The 24,215-nt window shown below is 31.7% G+C and overlaps 1 protein-coding gene across 1 annotated transcript in view; it reads left to right on the top strand.

Moving 5' to 3' along the window:
• Positions 1 to 24,215, top strand: part of LOC111003064 — a 102,742-nt gene that overhangs the window by 19,508 nt on the left and 59,019 nt on the right. The window contains exon 2 of the mRNA XM_022273424.2: positions 11,452 to 11,490. The gene's annotated coding sequence lies outside the window, so the exon portion shown is untranslated. The remainder of the gene's footprint in view (positions 1 to 11,451; positions 11,491 to 24,215) is intronic.

The raw sequence follows: 24,215 nt of genomic DNA, 5'->3' as shown, positions 1-24,215 counted from the left end.
GATAGGTGGATTGCGAAAGTCGATGTGGGGATTACATGTACTTTAGTACATTTATAATGGATTGCTAATGTAAATATAGTTAAAATAAATAAATAAATAAATAAAGAGGGGAACTAATTATGAGGTAATGCATTGTACACCAGCTGAATACTCTTTTTATATGTGCAAGAACCTTAAGGAAAGAAAATGTAGTAAAACCGGCAAACCTGCAAATAAAAATTGTCAATGCCTCCTGCATTGACAATTTTTATTTTTACTTGTGTGAGGCATATAGAGTTATGCAAGGACATATAAATTATCTATAATTTAGCTATAATTATGACCTTTAAAATGTTTTATTAAGGAATATGATCAAAGTTTGGCTTGATTTTTAATCATTTGGGTAAAAAGAATCGATTTAAAACTTCGATTGGGATAATTTACTTCATTGAAGTAAATAATTAAAATTAAAAAATTTCAAACGATAATAAATAATGAGAAACTTTCATCTGAGCTAATTAGTCGTTGACTGAATCAGTGAGGCGAAACCAACAATTTTATGTAGACACTGAAACAAAAACGACTCTTATTGTTCGGAATAAAGGTTATAAAGTGAGAAATAAGTTAATTTAAAAACAGACAGATGTTTTTCGAAACGTCTATTCTAGTGGAAAATCGTTTTATTTCCTGACAGGTCAATAACCTTTCCTCGGTTCGGTACCTGTAAATGTAGAAACAAATCTATAGTCTAATGTTATCTTTGAATATTATATAAATGGCATATAGGCAGGTCTTTCTAAAGAGATATGTCTGATGAGAGAACGAATCTAGGCAAAGTTTACTCTTGTCCATGTGCTGTGGTTGTCAACGTTTGATGCCTCATGCTAAAAAAACGGTTAATAAAAAATATCTCCGATTTTTGACGTTTAGGTGGCATGACGTACCTTTAGTCGCTAAAAGCCGATAATTGTACTGTCCTGCTATTTCACAGAAAGCAGGTCAACTTAATTGTTCTAAATATCCTATTTGTTCTGTCAGGCTAAGTTTGTTTTATTTATACTAATTTAAATATCACGCATTTATTTTTTGACTCCAGATTCGAGGACCTAATTTTAAATATTTCAGACTTGATTAATGATTTAAAATCATTTATCTAAACTTAATACACAATTATGATTACCTATTTGATGGCGTTGCAATATGTTTCACTAGCAGCACTATTTTTCGAGCTAAATTCGATTTTTACTATTTTGCAGAAAATAAAACTCATTAAAACATATCTACCTAAATACTTTGTTTCTTTAATATTCTCGCTAAGTGTGTAATTCTCACTTCACTACGTTGATAAATCTCTATTGTCTATTAACAAAGCTTTGTGACGCAATTTCTTTGTTTTTAAAGTCAAGGACCTTGTGTGTTTTAACCATTTCCAGTTTCATAGGACGTGTGTAGAAATATAATCGGATCTTAGATTTCATGATTGTCTAATTCGTATAGTCACGAATCGTGATTTACATGTTAAACGCTTTTGGGCGCGAGTGTCCGTTAGTTTTATGGATTTGGTGTTTTTTGTACGAACGCATAAACTGGGGCGTTGTACTCGATTTTTGTTAAATTCCGACGGTCAGTGAACAATATGGTGATTTGTGAAATATTCTTTATTTCGTAGCATACATTTAAATTTTTAATTGACGCAAGACTAGGTATATTTGCATTGGTAGCTGTATTTGTATGTTCTAAATATATTTGACTCATTTGACTTCTTTATAAAGCACCCGATGTCTACTTTTTAATGTTTAAAGAACTTTATTTCCCATTATAAAAAATAATTTTATATACATGAGAAATTTAATTTTAGTATGTATATATACGAGCGAGATACACGTCACCATTAGCCGTCTCGTCTTTTAAAGTAGCAGTATATTTTCTTTATATTGAATCTTCCTTTCCTGTATAGACAGGGCTAAATGTGCATTATTTCCTGCATGGCCAGTTTCAATAGATTCGCCAATTTCAAGTTTATACTGGGGTGTACGAGATCGTTTCGATTTGACCAGTTTTGAGATCCGGCTGCGGTTAAGGTGTCAATGTCGTGGCAAAGGATTTTTGATCGTGAGAATCTGATCCTTATATTAAAAGGTATAATTAATATATGCGCTTGCATGGACAGCTACTATAATACAAGAACTATTCTATTGCTTTTATTAAACATTTAGTAGTTTGTTATCATTACTTGAAGTATTTAAAGTCAGAATAATGGGAATGCAATATTTCTATTTCAGCAATAAACATAAAACAAACGCGAACAATAAAATATTGTTAGAACATTTCCATTCATTTCGAGTAAACAATTTTTATGATAATAATAAGATATAACAATAAAGTAACGGAAATTATGTAGACAAGCGTATACCTTGTTATGTAATTATGAGTTAATTATTTGTTTTCTGTTTTGTAATACATAAATACGCACCAGTAGGTGTAATATTTTATATATAACAACGATTTGCTAGTTGATTAGTAACTAAATAAATATCCATACGCATATCTTCATTTGTTTTATTGCAGTTACTTTAAGCCTGACACGTCGTCGAAACTTTAACCTTCATATTCGTTAAGAAAACATAGCGCCAAGTGACTTCCGTATGTTAAAAACGAGTGAATTTTAATATAGGCTGACATAGCTACACAGTGATAAGACTTGTTTCTCACCAACCAGTGTTAAATGTGGCAAATAAAAAGTCTTTTATTTTTTAAACAAAAAAGTATTTATATATTAAAACTTTATTCAATTCGCCCGATTGAATACCGTAAATGACACTTGGGCTATTATTGAAATGACATCACCTTGGTAACCCGTGACCAGCTTTGATGTCAATTTCGCGAAACGGGACACTAATTAAACTGTGGGGTACTTTGGAAATTATATTAAATTTGCTTCATAATTAATAAATGTAAACGAAAACTGGAAGACAGATCACATCCGTACATTAGTTATTTAGGCCAGACGTGAAGAGTACAATCATAACAGTATCCATACATTACTTTTACCTTGCGAAACGCATAAGATTGGATTCCATTTTAACTGTAAGTCTTATCGTGTTTCATATCGAGTTACTGTCAATGTAACCGATATTAAGCGGGTGGAGTGTGACTTGATCAAAATGAATTGCAACACTAAGACATGGTTTAATTAAACTATTGAACATCAAACCTTATACAAACAAGTTATATATTTTTTAATGAACTTAAGCAACGCCGAAATCCGGTGTATATACAGTCAAAACCGTTTACGACGACATCGTTTAGAACAACGGGTATATTGACCATAATCAAAGGTACCGGCTGAATTCTATTGTATTAGGTATTTTATATTATCGTCATCAACTGTTACGACTATTGGTTTTACGATCAAATGTAAATAGGTCCCTTCGATATCGTTATAACAGATTTTGACTGTAGATAGATCGGGTGAGTTGTCCACCTTTCAGGGAATGGTACGATTTTTTCTTTCCCTTAAGTCGCATTGGTTTGGAATTACCTCTATTGGCAGATGGTTCCACGAAGAGGTTGTGCGCGACAGAAAGTGAAACAAAACGCTTTAAATTTTTTTAGCCCTTATTCTTAACTCAATCAGTTTAATTGCTCTGTTTTAAGTGACGTACTCTTTTGTCCTTTTCCGTCATTAACGCTATAATTAAATAAGACAGATCTGTTCCTGAAAATGGTAGAATTCGAGCGATATAGTCTTAATAACTAATGGACAGTTTAATGCCAGATCTTGTTTTTCGTTCTATGCCCTTGATTTGAGAACTGGCAGTAAAATTAGAAGCATTTAATGTGATTTTCATTTTATGACGTTCATAAGTGTACGTTGTGTTACCTATATGAATAAATGATTTTATAATTTATGGGCATACTTTTCGACCACGTTATTAATAATAATTATTATAAGTACATTCAAAACAGTAATGACAACGTGAGACTTCAATAAAGACCCAGGAACATTCATTCTTTATCTCCGTGATTTCTATATAACCTCCGAAATCTGTATTCAAAATAGAAATTATACTTGTTAGTTGCCTTTGTTACAATGTTGCGCAAAACAAATACTCAAATTTCAGCTTTTGAAAAAGTGTACTAACTTCAATATCAGTTTAACTTTAAGATGAGCATTCAGGGGTCATATAAGGCCAGGGTGTTTAAGCATAGGTATTTAAAAATACGATAGAAGCCTTTACTCAAGGTCGATGACGAAAGGAAATACGTATTCAGTCTTGGGAAATTTAGGTCACTGAATATTTAATTTATCTTAAATATGCAGAAATAGGACATTATTAAATCGAAGGATTTGTTGAATTTCACAATATCATAAAATAATACTTTTATTTGTCATTGCAATGTTAAATTTTAGTATACCTAATATTGTATTAAATATGTGCACACATCTGGACCATTTTAGTGAGCACAAACAAAGGTTTATATATATATATATATATATATATTAATTAACAGTTTTAAGTCCACAAAATTCTTAGGAACGTATTTCGTGGACCGCATTAAATAAAATCAAAATATTAGCTTCTTTATATATAAATTTCTTTGTATCATTAAGAAGTGAGTAATACGAGCTAATGCTTTAATTTACATACTGTTATGCGTAAAGCAGTTATAACAGTTATTACAGACATGATTGTAACAAAAACTAATTAGTGAAACGATCTTACGTGTTTCCGTGGCTCAATCGTATGAAGATATCTTGTGAGAAAAAGGAAGTGTAACTTTCACCCGCCATTGTAGTACGTTGGTACATATTTGTCTAACAATTGAAGCCTGACTTGTGTCGATTTCGAATCTTCGCGTATGTGGAGATATACTGCGTGGAATATCTTTACGTAAAAATGTATCTCTGTAGGACGGGAACAAGTAAGACGAAAACACACCTTATGAGAAGTTAAATGAGGGCTATTAAGTAGCAATTGCCTTGTCTGTTTAAGTCGGAACCCAATAATTAATCCACAATCTGAGATCAGACCGTGACAGTTGATTGATATCCTATCTGCATCCCAATAACCAAACCCCACGAGGACAATCCATTTTTGCGACGGATAGGATGCATCACTCTGCTCTTTACACTCATATTAAGATCATCAATATAAACCAAAAAAAGTTAATAAAACCGTACAAATAATATTAAAATATACATTTTGACTCATATCTATGTTTAAAAAATATCAAATAGCTTTTTAAATATTTAAAAAAGTGGCATATTTCAAATCTTAAGATAGGATATTGGCACAGTTGTCTTGTCATTTTCATACTCTATCCACATACACATAACCGACCTACCATGGATAGCTTGTATCGACAGATAGCTATTTTCAATATTTGGATTAAGATGTCTATTTCAGATGGTGAAAAAGTGAAAAGTGCCCCCTATTCTATAAAAAAAAAGTCTAAATCTAAGTGTAGTTTTAATTCTACTTAGTAGTAACGGCTTAGTGGTAAGCACACACTACGTATATCAAACATTACAAAGCCGGTAACGCACTTGCCACACTGGTAATGGTAATGTTTATAGGCGGCGATATCACTTAACATCAGGTAAGCCCTGCCCGTTTGACTGTTTTATAAAAAAAAATGTTTGGCGTACACCGAAATCTGATTGCTTGCCTTGAAATAGATTCTCCATAGCTGACCACTTTATGTTCCATCTAGTTACAGAACCTTTTGAACCATATTTCTGATCACAGACCAACTAAACATTGTACGACCACGTTTTCTTACCTATAGTTTCTACTGTAGTATTTTGGTACGTGTCTCATTGTTAATTCTTTTGTGTGACACATTTTTAAGCGTTAGAAAATCTTACCACGTCTAGCTTTACAAGTGTATTTAAATTGTTATGTAAATTATTTAAAAATGATTTGTGACACCAAACCTTCATAGTTTCACTTATTTTATTTTTGCATAGCCATTGAACTCGTAAATTATCTTGTACATTTGTATGTATTATAACTGGAAAGCAATGAGATATTTAAAATCAACTATGGAAAATTATGTATAAAGTGTCTAAAGTATTAGGCAGTTTTTCTAGGCAGTTTTTGCCGCGCACCACCACTTTGTGGAACCAGCTGCCGACTGAAGTATTTCCGAACCAATTCGACTTAGGGTCCTTCAAGAAAAGAGCGTACCAATTCTTAGAAGGCCGGCAACGCACTCGCGAATCTTCTGGAATTGAGAGTGGGTTTCATGGGCGGCATCACTTAACATCAGGTTTGCCCCCTGTTCTTTAAAAAAAATGTATACTAATCTACGTTCACTATTAAGCGAACGTGTTATTAAATTATTAGAAAATCTACATTAAATAAAAATATTAAAATATAAATTAAGTAATTTCGTGTAAAATTAATTCGCTAAAGTATAGAAACCAAAATAAAAATATGTATAATATTCTCCCTGTCTTTTTGCGATTGATCCCTACGACCAAGTTTAGCACAGAAAAATATAAACAACTGGAGTATGGAACGCTTGGTGCCGAGAAGAAAGGCTTAAACATAAATCAAAAATCATAAACTATGGTATGGTATACGATCGCTAGACGTTAAATGATATGACACATTGTTTTTTTTCTTTGCACAGATAAACCAACCATCACACGCGAGTCTGTTATTAAATTGTTAAACGTATAATGGATGAAATAACTGATTGTAACATGATTATTAACTTGTCTTTAAAATGTCATGCTTATTATAGTTTATGATGGTAATAATAAAGAAATATGTAGCACATACAAAGATTGCAGCACATACAAGTATATTTAAACAAGGAGTTTATAGTTTGACCTGATTTCAATGTTTTTAGATTCTTCTATCATTGTGATAAAAAGTGGCTAGAACAGGTCGAAATTATGATTCCAAAATATCAAATAATTTTTAGGCAGCAGAAAATTACTTTGTTTTTCAGTGTTTGGATAAATAATAAAGTTATATTTTCCGTTTTAATATTGTATTGCATCTCAATAACTATTGACTCATACTTTTTTGTATTCATAGATATCTAAAGCCCATATTTTCTACTCTTAATACTTGTAAATTGTGGTTCACGGATTACCGCCCCGTACAATTAATCTTTCTAGCAGGTTTTAAGTACGTAGTCTGGCGAGATGAAAAACTAAACAATCAATGTAAAATATCGCCTGACTTTTAAGACTATTAAATTATACAGCACAATATTATAGGTCATACAAGAAAATGCACCCTAAAAGCAAGCTAATATGATCTCTAACACGATTCAATACGGAATAAAATCCAATATACCATAGGGTCATTTTCAATACACAACGCATCGTCATTGGCAATATGTGAATAGAAAGCACGTGAAAATAACATTACGCGTGGATTAAATTTGGTTAAATAGATAATGAAAGTGGTTTTCTATTGGCTAGTTTGTAGATCGCTAAGAACAAAAGAAAAGCTGTCTCCATTAGCGCTTCAAATAGTACAATAGGTTTATTGGCAAGGCGAATTTTCCTTGCATTGATGGCATTTTATCTTTGCTTGAACTTTGCAAGGATTTTGATTTTTTGTGTGTATAATCAAAAATGGTATAACAAAACAATACTTATGCCTGTATAGATAACAATGTAACTATTGGTAATACAAATAAATCATGAAAAGTCTGTTTATTTTCTTCTTCTCGTCGAAAGACAGCACTTGTTAGCAGAAAGTCGCTTATTGACATTATTTAAAATTTATCGCGTTTCCAATTTGTTATAAAAAATATTTTGGTCATCATGACAAGCTTCAACCTTCTCATATAAAAGCTATATTCCGAGTTCGATTTGCATGTTTTAAAAAGATTTAATTACACTAGGACCCTTTTTATTTTATGCCATATCTGTTTTAGTTATGACGGTTACGGTGGTTGAGTTTTGAGTTATCAATAGAGAGAGGAATCAAGACATAGAATAAGTAATAAAGTTATGCTCGAGATTTTTACTCAAGGTTTAAATACGAAAACAAATAAATTAAAGCAATTATTTTATTAAGTATAAACTATTACAGAATCTTTAACACTGAAGATAAGATCTTTTAAAGATTACGTTATAATTATTATAAATACAGCAATCAGAAGTATCTAATTTCATTTCACAGTAAGTAGATAATTATCGAATTAAACTTGTTCAAGCCGGATATAGTATTATGCAACGTTATGTTAATGTAATAATTGTTTTCCGTTTAAGTTTAAGATAAATACGGTCGGCTAATGAATGTTCAAAAAAGTTACATAAAATTTGAATACTGCCGCACCCAACTCTGCCTTCATAGATCATTAGTACTAAGCGATACACTATCTCTTAGTTTCATTATAATTAACGTGTTGATTTTTTCTATGAATCGTCTTCTAAACAATCTACTAATCCATAATTACGGCTCGTATTTCAGATTCATAATAAATAATTATTTTTTCATTTGACAACAATTTATTATGTTTAGATTTGGGAACCCTTTTAAGTAAAAAGTATTCCCATCTTTTCAGAAATAAAGATATTTATTACCAGACATAGGTACACGAATATTGGTGATAGTCAGCTCATAAAATGTTTACTCCTGTAAACAAAAAAAGATCAGGACAAATAAAAAAAGCCCGTACCTTTATAACCTTTAAGGTCCGGGACTCAGATGTTTTTATTTCTACATTCTCTTTGGTCATCATTAGTTATTTCTAAGTCGGTAATAAACCTCCTGACCATCTCCGTCGATTTTTTGGGTCTAAGATAGGTTCCTCAGGACTGTTAACATCTAATACAACGTTTAAACAGCTATTAATGCATGGCCATTTTCGGTCTACTGCAAAACCGCCTTATATTTGTGTAACACCTTTTATAAGGCACGGAAATTATTGAGTAATTAAAAATTATATAACCAATATTGATGTAGTTCAGTGAATCAGTTTAGACGTATAAGGTGCGCAAGAGTTAATTGCTGGTTACAACGATTAGAATTCAATATGCGTATGAGTTCAACGTCTTATGATCATGCCTGTGGGCGACGTTGGTCTATGTTATAAGCGGAGACTGTTGAATTGACAAATTAATTAACAGGTTAATGTAAACTTGGATAATGGGTTGTCTCTAGGTAGTCTAACTAAAAAAATTACATTACTATAGATAGATTTTTGATATTCGTCACAATTTTGCCAAGATTTGTTTTATCCTTGAGTTATTCATAGTTTAGTTGTTTTTATATGTTTCTTTTCTTACATAACCTTTTCTTAACTTCTTACGTATAAGTTAAATTCAATAACAGTTTTATAGAACAGAGAACATGCAGGAGGGTCACCTGATGTTAAGTTATATACCCATGGACAATATCAATGCCATAGGGCTCGCGTGTGCGTTGCCGGCCATGTCATGTCATGTCTCAACGCTTTCTTGCTTTGTAGTAGATCAAAATAAATAAACTTTACGCTCGCACATAGTAAGTACACAATAAAGTGCAGTGCTTAGAAATACTAATGCTTTAAAAATGCTTTTTTGTAATACGTCAGTTATTATTCAAATAGAACCAACGTCACTGGTCGTTTCCATACGGAAGAAACAATTGGATTAATGGATGGATTAATTTCATTATAGTCGTAAAATTATTTCGTTAGCATTTCCGCTTCGCGCCTTTAGCATACGTCCGGTGTCAGTGTACTACTGAGATTACGTTCGCGTAACTAAACAATTATAAGATGTTTTATTCTTTATAATAGAAGAAACTATATTAAGGTTTATCGAAGCACAAAATGAAGACTTAAGATTTAATTTCATACAAATAATAATCATAGATAGTTTCGCAATACAGCGAGGAAATGTTGACAGCGTCAAAGTTACACTGCTATAGGGACCAAACTTTTTAAATTTATTTTTGTTTTCTGTTTATATGTAGATATTACTTTATACTATCTATAATATTGATATATGGTTATGTCTTTGAAATTGAACTTATTAAATTTAAGAACCAAAGTAATTGTTTAAATAGGCCACTACTATACTTCTACGATTCAGGAACGATACTAGCGCGTACTCCCTTATGTCAAAATCCTTTTTGACGTACGGGAAAATCATTCGTTGCAGGGTCATGTTGACAGTAACGCATAAGGTTCGCGCGTGACTTCTTTAATTGTAGCCATAGAACTATATATATTAACGTATTATATGTTTGATATTATATCATATAGGATATCTTGTTAAATTTCTGTAAACATTATAATAATTGTCTTCTTGTTTTTAACTTTGCTTATATTAAATTAAATAAGTAATTAAAATCATAAAAACAGTGAGAGGAGCTAGACCCTGCTCGTTTATCAGAATGCTCAAGAATATCCAGCATCGGTGAGCTTTGATCAAAACGCGTTCTTCGTAAAGGGGGTTACAAATATGAAATTAGTGATAAATACAAAAGTCAGAATTAACACCAGTTGTCACACTAAAAATGAAGTTTATAATTATTAATAAAATTTCATTATTATTATGGACATTATCTAACTTAGTATGGAAGTATTAAGGCGATAGTTCTATATGTATGTTTCCTATAACTCGTGAGAAACGGGATGTCCAAATAGATCCAAGATTATTGTAATTGAACTGACTGACAGATTAAACAACATGCATATTAATTGCGCCAAAACATGTCCGATTACATAACGCTGATAGTTATTTAATAAATAAACTATCTCTTTCCCACATACGGAATATCATATTCTCATCTCACGCGCGGCTTTGTCAAAATGACCAAACCAGTCTGATCACCTGTTACTTTCGTTATTTTCACTTTCAATAAAGCAATGTTGCATTGCGTTACCTAATTTGGCTGGGCGTGTTTACTTGAGATGTTATTTATGACATATAATTTCTTCCTGAAATAACTATAGAAACTTCCATACTCACAAGATTTTTTTTCGCCCATGGCGCCGGCTATAGTTTTTCGATCATACCGCCTAGTCTTTCGTAGAAATACTCACGACTAGTACGGAATTCGAATTTTAAATTTAGTATTGTGACAGTTCAAAAACAATTTCGTTCAATTTAGCTGACATTTAACATTTAAGTTTAACATGCAAATGACTATAAAGGACGATACATATTACTCATACTTTGAAGTAATTTTAGGTACGAACTATACGATAATGTTAATGTTTGACAGATCGAACGTGAATTTTCCATTTTATTTGTTTAACTTACACATACGGAAAGAAACAATTCGTATATATGTTTATTCTTAGATACACCGAAAAATATATGTCGTTACTTTTTCCATACTTTACGTATCATTTATGGATAATGAGATATTATTCGAAAGTAATCACGTGACCACTGTGTCGGTGTTATAGGAATTGTCGTTTGTTTCAAAATATCGTATAGTAATGACGTCTCCGACAAAGTTTTGGTGTAAAATTAATAATAATATTATCTTTTTATTTCAGATTTTTCTGCTGAAGTTAGCACCTCTCTTTGCGTTCAAGGTAAGATCTTTGTTTTTTAACCTCGAATTACATCACCTTTTTGTATATATGTGTGATAATTTTAATATTTGTCTTCGAACACACTTGACTATTACCAAAGACATTGAAACGAAATGTTTTTGATTTTTACGATACATATATACACAATTTGGGGTTCATGGAAAATACAATGTTGTGTTGGTGCAATGAACAACTCAGAGATCGCCGTTTGATTACCACTGTGCTATATGAACTAACTGATTAAGTACAATATACCGATTTAAATTATGACTAAAATTTAAATACAGTATTAATCTATTAATAAAGTATCGAATAAATGCTATGACGTGGACGTGTTAAATGTCAAGAACAGATAGTGCCAATCTATTAATTATATATTCTTTCCGAAAGGTCGTGAGAGAAGAAAAAAATTGCAAAAACGTGCTCTTGACATTGGGTTTGCTTAAATTTTTATACATAACTAGCTAGCTAACTAACTAACATTTTTATAAATTACTAGAAGACATTGTTTTAAGTTCAAGAAAAATAACTATCTACTATAATAAAACCCCTATTGGGTTGTTCGTATAGGGGAGAAAATTAAGGGTTGTAAGTATTTTTGTATGCTGTTTCATAAAAAAATGTTGCCTGTTTCTTCACAGTATTATGTCGTTCAGGAAAATGTCAACTGCGCATATAAAAAAACCTCCATAACGCCCAACTTTAGGTATAAATAAAAATCCATACAATATAAAATAAGATTATGAATTATAAAAGGTTTTGATTCCAAAATTATACCTTTATTCGACATTATTTAATGAAACTTCACGTGGTTACATACAAAGCCTCTTAATGTAGGCTTTCAGCTCACAATATCGCGCTGCGCACACAAAAAGCCTGCGGGCGAGAAAGGTTTTTTGGCTAGTAACGGCCATAACCCATGTACCATTAGATATATGCTTCTAAAATAAGAAATGTATATAAAGGACAGTAATCCTTAGAGCTTATTTACACACTACAGTTAGATCATAAAAATTTATATTACATATATTTGATCAATATAGTTCTTTGTTTAACAATCATGTGCTAATAATTGTATTTTAGAGTATGCTACTGTAATCTGGTCACCACAGTACAAAATGCATGTAAATACTATGGAAGCAGTACGAAAACATTTCTACACTTGCGTGGTGTATTGCAAACGTTTGAGGCTCGTTTGGACTATTTCAAGTTAGATACTCTAAAACTCCGACGTGCCTTCATTGATCTAGTTTATTTATATCAAATTTTACACTAATCTTCTTACACAATTTTCCTTTTCTTTTATTTTTTGTAATCCTAGAGTTACTCGAACTAAAAGTCTTTCATAGGTATATATGGCTCGCTTATCTGCTTCTTTTAATGCTCCAGTGAATTGGCTGTCTAGCTCTTACAACTGAATTATAAATAGGTATTGATGTGTTTTACAAGTCTACCAACTTAGCGTCACTTTTTTTTGTCTTAATGTCATATTATCTATCATTTTTAGTTTTGGTTATTATTAATTGTTAGCCATTATTATTATTTTTTTGTTGTTTGTTTAGTTTTTTCCTTTGATATATTGCTTATGTTCTAATGTAATTGATGTGTATGTATGTTAAATTTGTGATGTCACATTTTCTTGTATTTTTAGGCATACACAGTGTTTTAGAATGTATGTATAAATAAATAGCAAAGCTAAAAACGGCAACAAACAAAATCCTGCTACCTACATACACACAATAAAATTTATGTAAATTGCTTTTCAAGATGATTTCCAAATTAAGTGGGGGCATGCTTGTGTTCCGTTTACCCTGAGGGTATTATTATAATCACGAAAGCATGCAGTTCGATAGTACATCATTAATCCTTTAATGACTTTCGAAATTGGCGTGATGGTGATGCTTGTCTAATTTAGTATAATTGAGGTTTAAGATTTGGTAATAAAAGTGGTTAGTTCTATAACAGATGACATTATAGAACTAACGGGGAACTTGCTCAAAACAAAGAGAAATAGAAAAATATGGAGGAGGCTTTTACTAAAAGAGGCAATACAAAAACTAGACCACTAAAAATTAAAAAAATAAATCTAACTTAAATTTTGTTTAATACTTATACTAACTTAACTAAAACTAATATTAAGGAATTTAAAGATGCGTTCTCTATGAAATGTTCAGCAAATGTAACAATGTTCAATGTTCAATGGACTAAAAGATTTAAAAATTAACTCGTGTACATAAATACACACAAATGTTTTTTTTACCCATACTGGTAAAGGGCTTATAGGTTGTAAGTAAATCTCTTGTCTTAGCTGTCAAATCATTGCTCATCCTTGTCTACTGTCACTCACGTCAATTACTTCCTACGAAACATGCATCAGGGCTGTCCGTCAAACTCATAACCTATGTCCAGCCGGAGATGTCCATTTGCATTAGTGTAAATGCAAATCCGTGATTATTATTAGTTTGTGTATGTAAAATTATAATCAACAATGATGGACATGTTATTATAGTGGATAGAGACGGGGCCTGTGGATTGAGCAATTTTATACTCATTATTTTTGCGTGATTCACAGACCTTACTTACAATTAATTATTACGTCGAAATTTAATGTTCGATAAGCTAACGACTGATTAAAGTCAGTGAAAAATCTTTAGTCTATGACTTAGCATAATTTATGTAAATACTAACTATATAAAGACACTATACGTAACAACTGTAACGCCAGTGTGTAATATATATACATAATTTTGTTTTGTCCCTATCAAAACTTCTAGTATTATAGTGGGAAATTTTTAAAATCTTTTTGTAACATTCTTAATTCTCTATTACTAAGTTTAAGTGTATAATGTTTATAAAAAATATTCAAAACCATACAATTATATAGGGAAAAATTATTCCATGTTCAATAAACCTTGTGTAACATAATTACTGACCGTAGTTCCGTAAGTAGTTTTAATTATGATTAGATGCGTAGTTTAATTTAATTTTAAATATAAAATCCCGAAGCTTCAAGTTCCTATCAGGTATGAATACTGACAACTGAATGTCAGAGAAAAAAAATGTCAACATTATGATTGGTATCTCTAGCCATGACAGAAACGCCCATATCCTTTGACATTTCGTTTAACCAATAATTATCAGACGAGAAGAGATATCGTTTTTTGTTTTGTTTTCATTAAGAGGCCATTAATTTTAAGGAGAAGACAGGAAGCTCCTGACAAACCCGTCCTGATGAATTACAGGTTACAATTACGATAGTATATATAACAATTTCATAAATTTAAACTAACAGTGTGTCAAAGTCAATTCTTTTAAATGCGTGTTTAAAGTCTTAAACATATTTATTAATCTTTTTAAGCTGACAGCTGCAAATGAATCAAGTTTATCCTTTCGTTCTACAATTATTTATATAAACTCAATTAATCGCCGGGCAACCAGAATAAAACGAGCAAGAAGTGGTTTAAGTATTTTATAAATAGCATGAAAAATACGGTACGGACTTGACAATTCAAAGTTGTTGCGTTTCTAGTACCTGTCATTTATACAAGTTAAACATTGAAACTTATGTGACGTTTAACATATGTATAATATGTGCTTATATTATTTATTTGTTAGTACTTACAGCTAACAAGCAGACAGAGAACATAAAATAATTACAAATGAATAAATAAATCATATAAAATGAAACTGAATTTTAACATTATACAAACCACAATTAACATTACTAAATATTTCAAAGATAAAACAATATTTCCTCACATCCTCTTTGGTGAGGTGGAAAGTATCAACATCCTCATAATTCTTGTCATAAATACATAAAACCCGAAACAACCCGGCTTTCGATTATACTACAAAGGAATGCCACGCCTTAAAATACAAGCAATAGAAAATTATATAAAAACAATTATTTTTTCTCAGACAGATTTACTCAGATTAAAGATAAGGTCACATCATAATAACATAATTCCAATATTGCAAAAGTTCGCGTGACCACTTCTCGAGTTATCACTAATCATTACGTTGTACGTGAATGCAAGGTTCTTAGATTCGGTAATCGACTGCAAACATTTAAACGAAATATACTATTTCCGACTATACGGTCTAACAATCTAGACTATACTATAATTATGACTAGAAGCATTAAGGTTCCCAATACTTGATGCTTTGAAGGCACTGGCTTTGTTATGAGATATTACTTGTGTGGAAGAGTTAGACCTGTCTTACCTCGGACAAGCACAAATGCTGGCGCAGCCACCAATATACTTACTAGCCGTTAATGATTTTCGGTAGTTTTTGCCGCACTACCACTATGTGGAACCAGCTGTCAACTGATGTATATCCGAATCAATTCTTTTTTTTTTTATAGAGCAGGGGGCAAACGGGCAGGAGGCTCACCTGATGAGGGTCCTTCAAGAATAGAGCGTACAAAGTCTTGAAAGGTCGGTAACGCACTTTCGAGCCTTATGGCAAAGTGCCGTTTGCCTCCTATTACATAAAAATAATATTCCTCCAACTTTGAATTTTTCCCATTGGAGTAGAGACTCTTGTGTCATAGGGTTCAAGTGTACGGCGCTAATTAAGACTTGGCGCCTGGTAGATAATTATTATTATTACTATGTACTTTGTAGGTTAAGAATATTGTATATACTAGTTATTAACTAGAACGAAGATAATGTTTATTGTTTATTAATACATACTTAAATATTACTTTTTCTGCATAAATTATGTTAAAGATTTCTGTCTTCCGTCTGTACTTTATTGATTGACAAAATCATTACTTAAATTATTATTAAATAATGTGTAATACTTTAAATAACATGACGTCAACTATGTCCCGTTGTGTCCCTTTTAACCACACCGTTAAGTAAATAAGTCTCAAAAAGTTTGTTTTACATGTGATAATTACTCAATACTGTGAATTGTTAATATTGTAAAATTCTTGCACAATATTTGTGAATTTTCTTAAAGAATAATTTTGGTATAATGGAATTATCATCTCCATCAGGAAGTGCTATTTTTTAATGAACAGGGGGCAAACGGGCAAGAGGCTCACCTGATGTTAAATGATACCGCCGCCCATGGACACTCAATGCTTAGAAAACATTGCGTAATACTGAAACATCCTATTAAATTCCTGCGAAGGAATAATTAATATTCAGAACGTTAAAAACCTGAAATGCAAACCGTGTTTTTATGTATTTTACGCGGCAATATTTTTAACTAAACAAAAAATAAGGAAACATTCAACGTGACAAATTAAATTTAAAATATTAATAATGTTTGCTTGGACTCTGCGCAGACGCACAAAAAATAGGATCAAACCGATATTGATATTGAAACAAAAGAAGTAGGTAATTGGAGCTTGTTACCTTTCTTCCGTGTTGGGAGGTCAGCCGTGACCAAGGCGAATTCTTCAAGTGAATAGATTAAAAATGGCGGCCATTAAAGGGCAATTAATCTTGTGGATTTTGTACCTAGTTTTTATTGCTTTACTACGGCATAGTTTATTCGGGTTTTTGCTTCTGTCAACTCAATTATTGTCTCTAAGAAATCTTATTATTATTTTTGAAGTTCTTCTGGTGCGATGGAGAAAAATAATGAGAGTGAATTTTTACGATGCGCGCGCACACCGACACCTAAATTCGACATCGTAAAGTTAGGTCTAGGTGGCATGGAAATCGATAACTATGTTCAAGTTGTATATTCTAGTATTTTTATATTTAAAACACGTGTTTTGTAACAGTACAATTAAATGTGAATAAATAAATATTATTATGGTGTTTTTATATCAATTTCATATACGACGGTGATAGTATTTAATTATTTAAATAAAATCTTTTTGATTAATTTTAATATTTATCGTTAATCACGACTGCATTTTAGTTATTTTTTTACATACGCTAAAGAAGTATAACTTCTAACGCGTGTACATAAGTACACCTTCTCTTTAGATGTCTTCACTAAGATATGATGGAACATTACGATCTAGCCTAACTTAAGACTAATAAGTAATTTAAGTCTGACCTAATTTACTAAATAGGATTTTTATCATAAGGAAGTGTCTACTTACAGTCTCTATTAAAGGGAAGACACTGTTCTTGTGTTCTATTTTTCACTCACTGTTTAGCACTAAATATTAATGTACACTAACACTAATTCACTAGTTCTTTTCAGTCTTCTCACTACGCCCGTGGTATCAAAGAGTTGAATAGCCTGGACATTCACGTGATGGTGGACCCTGTGTTCGTGGGCTCCAGAAGTCATTTTTATTAATGAGGCGACGTCCTCTACATTAAGGTTCGATAGAGGTCGTAATTGCGAATGTACCAGGCTAAACCTTATGGCGTCTTTTTATTCAAAATTTTAGGCAATATCTTAAGTTACAATCTCGGCGTCTCCTTCAAAGCCCTTAAGTGGCGTTTCAGATCTGGTTATCCAAGCATTTCTGGAGGACGTTATATATAGATGAAAAATATTATTCTATAGTTTTGCTTTTTCAGTTGACAGGTTTGAAATTCGTTTATTACTATTACTAAAAGCTACGTGTTCTTGTGTCTTACGTTTTTTGCGCTAAGCTATCTTCACAAGCTTCGGTGCTAGTTATCAAAAATTGTGGTAGAATTGTCTCAACACTGATTATTCTATAAACAATCCGTATCATGGTTTTTTAATAGAAAACTACTTGCATATACAACTGATATATAGAATCTCGGCTTACTTTTCTATCACTTAACCTTGAAAGTGTTAAACATACACGCAATTTCTAAACAGAAATTTCCATTGTTGCATGTAAATTGCGGATAGGAAGTGGATAAAATGACTACAATCTCATTTAAATGACCTCGCCTACTTTCCTTGGTGCCTTATAGCATTATGATTCCATTATAAAACCATTAGTTAGATAGCTCTGCAGTTCTGTGTCCCTTTCGAAATTGAGTTTGCATTTTGAGGTAAAAAGTGAGCGATAATCGTTGACAACAAAGATTTTATTATATTTAAGCAAATTTACTGTCGCTATTTATGATCTGCTATTATGTATTAGAAACCAAATAGCTTCAGAAGAGTGGTGCTACAACCTTTTAGGTTTTGGCCTCATATTGTCTTTTGTATTTGTTGCCCAAAAATAGTCGTCCGCTGTAGCCACTAGGCCAATATTTAGAAGGCCTTTTAAAAATGGTTGAAGTTATTCATGAAGGCTTTCGAATTTTCGGGCTGAATTATTTAAACTAATAGTAATGTGCAAATGACACAAAATCATAATATAGTTTAAAAGTTTTCTTGGACACATTTTATATTTAATATTCTATTAATATTTATTTATTAGATATAAAATATGTATGTGTGTATTTTGTAGAAAAACATAAATAACACCTCACATAAATCTTACTTTCTTTGGATAACAGTAGATTAAATATATGAAAACTGTATGTAATATATTTTTCCGTTATTACAATAACGTACACAAGTTCATATAACACACAGTTGTGAAATATTACTCCGCAAAAATCACGATTCCGACATTTCAAGCATCGTTTATGGGCTAAGCTTGGCATTTGTACGCATTCCTTATGAGTCTCCTACAAGTTCACTTGTTCTGTAACGTATTCAACACTTGAATATAGAATTTGATACTGGCATTCCGTAGGCAGACTGTCTGATGTTTATATCTGGCGTTTAGTAAAGCATTTTAATCAAACTGTCAAACAAATATACCATGTGTTTGACATGACACAGACAGGTTAGCTTTTTAATATAAAACTTTGTCTCTGGGGCTCACAAAAAGTCCTAAGTTCGGTTCCTTGCATAACAAATATGTCCTTTGCTGGACGTTAAATCGCCATTTGATTATTTGTCATTTACACTTGCGGATATGAAATTTCTATTGTGTTAACTAGTTTAATTAAAAACAATTTAATATATTATGCAAATATTAAACAATGGATAATTATGAAACAAAGCTAATAAGGAACCGCTTATCTGGTTAGCCGCAGGTGTCAATAATTCATTTTGTCCACATTATCAAAGTAATTAAATCGTAATTGCTATGATTGACTGAAGTTAATTCACTTTCGCTTGTCATTGTATCGGGTTAGGAAATTAAATAACCTTGACTTTTTTATTAATTTGTTTCTATTGTCCAAAGTATTAGGTACAATGATCAGGATTATATATCTGTACTGTATTTAATCTCTAGTTCTTTTATACTTTTCAGTGCATTTTGGAGTATTATATTATTATAATCATTCTTCATCGATATTATCTAAACTGGTAAAGAAACTTAACAAACATTGAAAAATTAAAGAACTTGGTCATTTTATTAAAAACATAGAAATTCAAGCATCATCGTGTCTGCTGAATACACACAATATCTTATATATATTTACGGACAAAGATAACTTATATAATTGTATGTTGTGTCTTTGAAGAAAATATTGTATGGATCAATAGAAGCAATTACGAGCGAGAAAAATAAACATCTCTTGGGCAAAGGCTCGTGACAGTCCCTTGGGCACGGCTGTTTCAGCGCAGAGGAATCAGTCACCCATGTATGCTTGGAGTGGGTGGCTATGGCATCCCAAGAAACCCTCGAAGAGTCCAGGAAACTTCTGAGCATCAGGAAGGCAGGAATGCTGGTTTCATTATTAAAAATTACGTGATGGAACATACACACATGCATACATTTACCACTATAAGAATCCGTAAGATCCAGAGTTTAGACTAAGATTTTATAAATAGGAGTCATACCAAGTTTCGAAATGGAGATAAAAAGTCACTCGTCTTTTATCAAATATTGCATACCTGCGAGCGTAGTTAACTGTAACAAACTAAAGTATTTACAAACACTTTGACATTTGACATCGTTGCTTGCCGGGGTCCAGCTAAACAAGTTTAGATTGACATTTCGTTAGCCTCATACGGCTACCTGCTACCATCTTGTCCTCGTACGCCCTTTACTAGATTTCATAGGATAGAATTGCAGGACTTAATAATATAGAAATATTACAATATTTATGGAAAATTATAAATAGGAAACTCTCATATTATCTTACGCTTGTATTTTACGTACGTTACTGGCACATTCAAGAATATTTGGATTAAGATGTCTATCTCGGATGGTCAATAACGGATTGAGATATGTTATTGGGTTTGGGCGTTAAACGATAGAACTTTTAATATGCTTAATTTATTTGAGTTCTTAATTTTTGTTAATAGAATTACGCTTTAAGGCCATTTACAGCTCAGTTTGGGCTGTTAGTTGTTGTTAAGGAATTACAATTACATTATAAGACTACTACTAGAATACTAAGGAATTACTAAGGAATCACTTAGGAAGGAAACAATTTGACCCAAAGGGAAACGCCCAAAATGTATTTTTAATATATCATTCCCTATAGAAAAAGTTAAAAACCTTTTAATCTATTCTCCGTTTAATCAATATGATCCGGAACCACTAGAAGTCGTGTTCTTGATATTTCAACACCTGGCTTATTATACTACCTATAATATATAGAACTAAGCGTATTAGAATCGTGAATGGCGCCCACGCCAAAAGCGTTGCGTATTCTCACGCTGAGCGTCAAACGAAAGTGAAAACGTTTAATTAATTACATCTAAAAAATTAAGTTCAAAACTTCTATGAGCGATGGCGCAACGCTTTCATTACTTATGCACGAGATCGTCGAGAATATTACGTTATCTCGTTTTATTTACAAACGCCATTGTAAAGGTCTGGGAAGATTGCGAAAAAAAATTCGATCATACTTTCATCTTTCTCACTTTTGTTTTTGCGTTGCTTTCACAGTTGAATGTTACTGGTGTTGTGTAATGTTCTATGGAAATAATTTTGAGATTATAACTGAATGGCGTTGATAGATTAATTTTTACCAACTGTTACAAAATTGCTTCTACTTGGCCCTTGGGTTGATGGATGACCTGCGCGTTGGTATATTACTTTTATTTCGAAATATAAAATAATACATCTGATATAGTTAGATTAAAGAGTTTTGTTATTTAAATACTGATCAGAAACAGCTCCACTTGCCTAAAAAAGATTTCTACAAATTCAAATGTAATGAAATGGTGTCATGGTTTTTGCAATTGAACACCTCCAAATTGAAGCGCTGTTATTTCTATCTGCGCATTTAACATTCCATACAGATCCTAAGTCGGCGTAATATATCAGGCTGACAACCAATTTTGCGGTTTAAGAAAAATAATTATCCAAGAAGAAGCTACAGAACTTCAGAGTTCTGTCAGGGACAGAAAGCCTAAGGGCTATGACCCAAGGTTATAGACCTGGCTAATAATAACGCTATTCTCTTTTTACACTTTCACCATAAACTTGAAAAACAAACTGGTAACTAGCAACCAGCCCTCCCTCGCGAGCATTAAACTAACAAGAATTATATACTAATTCCTAGTTGTTAGATGGAAACTTGAATATACATCTAATTAATTGACTTTATTTAGGTATAAGTTTAACAGTTTAACTTGTGATATTGACCTATTCACCTCAAGTGTGGCGTCGGCAAGTGAAAATAGATATAATAAATAATCATAAGTTTTTATAAGTGTATAAGTTATACTAATCTGTTGAGTGTTACTTAACCAATTGCTACGTATTTTATTACTTTCTTTGATATAATATATTTATATCGTTGAATAAAATCATTTATTGTTACCTATCCAGTTAATATTATAAGTACTTGACTATTTGTAGAGATTTATTAATGGCGTAAATAGAACATTATGTTAAGTATATTAGTATGTAATAAGCTGTAAATCTTCTTCAATAAAGAAAATGAAAAAATAATCATTACTTTGAAATAATTTGTTGCTTTTAGTTTTTTTTTATACACATAACGCAATGAAATCATGTAATTTTGTAATGCTAAACAGTCGATATGTACGTGGTATGTTTGTGAAATTGTACCTTCTCAAATCAATTAAGCTTAAGTAAGCTTGCTTATTAACTACAGTAATTGCTAATTACTAATTACTTAGTCCCAGATAATCAGTGTTGACGTGGCGAAAGCACTCACAAATAATGTAACTTATGGCGTGTTTGTCAACTTGTATAACGCTAAGTTTATGTTGAATTTAAGAATCTAAAACCATCAGTGCTAAAAGTCTTGGTTAATACATTAGATTTCTATGTCCTTGATAATTTTTTGTAAAGGACGCATAAGGGCACATTTGTTTGCTTAAAAGCAATTATTAATTGGGTACTAAGAAACATCGATTGATGCAAAGCGCAGCTTCAAGCACTTTACGAACAAGAAATTCGGAACTGCGGAAAGAGCGAGCGGAAGCGCGGTACCGGGCAGTGGAGACTTCCGTATCCAACCGCCACCAATGACCGGAACTGGAAGTCCTTTTAAAAATAGAATTTATTTTGGTGTCATAAATCAATATTAGACTGACTGTTGTTCAGCTCAATCAAAGCTGCTGATGTGTAATTGAATAACCCTTTCAACGTTATTCCTGAAATTTTAGGGATGTTGTACATTACATGAACGTACGCCCTCAGGATATGAAGTAACTTGACCGCTCCTACTCTATACTAATAGCTCTTTTGTTAAAAATATTTTGAAGAAAATGTTGGATTCAAATTGGATGTTAGTCAGATTATACAAAGTTTAAAAGTGTTTAGTTTATTTGGCTCTCACAATACTGTGAATATTGATTTTTACAGGTACATACTGCAGGTATAGGCTGGCCTATTATAGGCCTATAGAAGTGCTGTGGTAATAGTTGTGTGAATGAAATTAATTTAAAGTTTACCTCAAATGGCGATGGATGATAAATTTCCTGTTGCATCGCAGTCAATGTTTTTTATAAATGAAAAAAAGCTAAGTACAATTATTTTTAAGAAGAATTAAGATAGAAATATATGGATTTCAATAATTGAATCTTCTCTCACCCGTATAATTGTTATATACTCATAACAGCGTACTTAAAACCTACAATTGAGGTTTAATGTACACAATCTGGTTATTGCAACAATGTTATATGTATAAATGTCAAATAGGAATGACTTTGTATGTCGCAATAAAATGTTTAATACACTATGAAGTATCAATAAAATATTATGCGTGTAATAAAATTTAATATGGCCTTTGAAGACTATATAAGGCGGCGTGAATAATTGTTAATCAATCTAAAATTGTCATATTTTAACCCTGTTTTCATAGATTAATATTTATTATTACAACAACATTACAACTTTAGGGGCTGGAATTAAACTTTGCGTTTAAATAGAACTTTAATTTATTAAAAACTATTATACTGCGAATATAAATAAAAGACAGCTAGCTATTAGCTATTCAAAGGGGGAACGCTGCCAGTATCTTCGGAACCTTGCCTAAAGGGACTACTTTTAATAATATATCTTAATTATTAAATTTTAAGGTTAGTTATTAGGTATATAAGAATTACTATAATATGTACAATTTGATTTAATATATATATTATACAAATAATATTATAATTATATTATAATATTATTTAGAAGAGATAGATAGAATAACATTAGATCTTCAATGTATTATTACAGCCAGCGACTTCGGCTACACAATTTGTATAATAATAAATATAAATAAAGTAATAAGTAAGCGTTGAAACCCTTTGTCTATCATAAAACGGACTTAAGTAGTTCTACAAGAAGATCCAGACAACGGGAAGAACATAGAAAACGAAATTGATATAGGTACGATTGTTAAACC

Source organism: Pieris rapae, chromosome 4 (assembly GCF_905147795.1).
Source record: "Pieris rapae chromosome 4, ilPieRapa1.1, whole genome shotgun sequence".
In the NCBI taxonomy this organism is placed as follows: Eukaryota; Metazoa; Arthropoda; class Insecta; order Lepidoptera; family Pieridae; genus Pieris; species Pieris rapae.
Note: the sequence above shows the minus strand (reverse complement) of the source record. Positions and strands in the feature narration are given on the sequence as shown.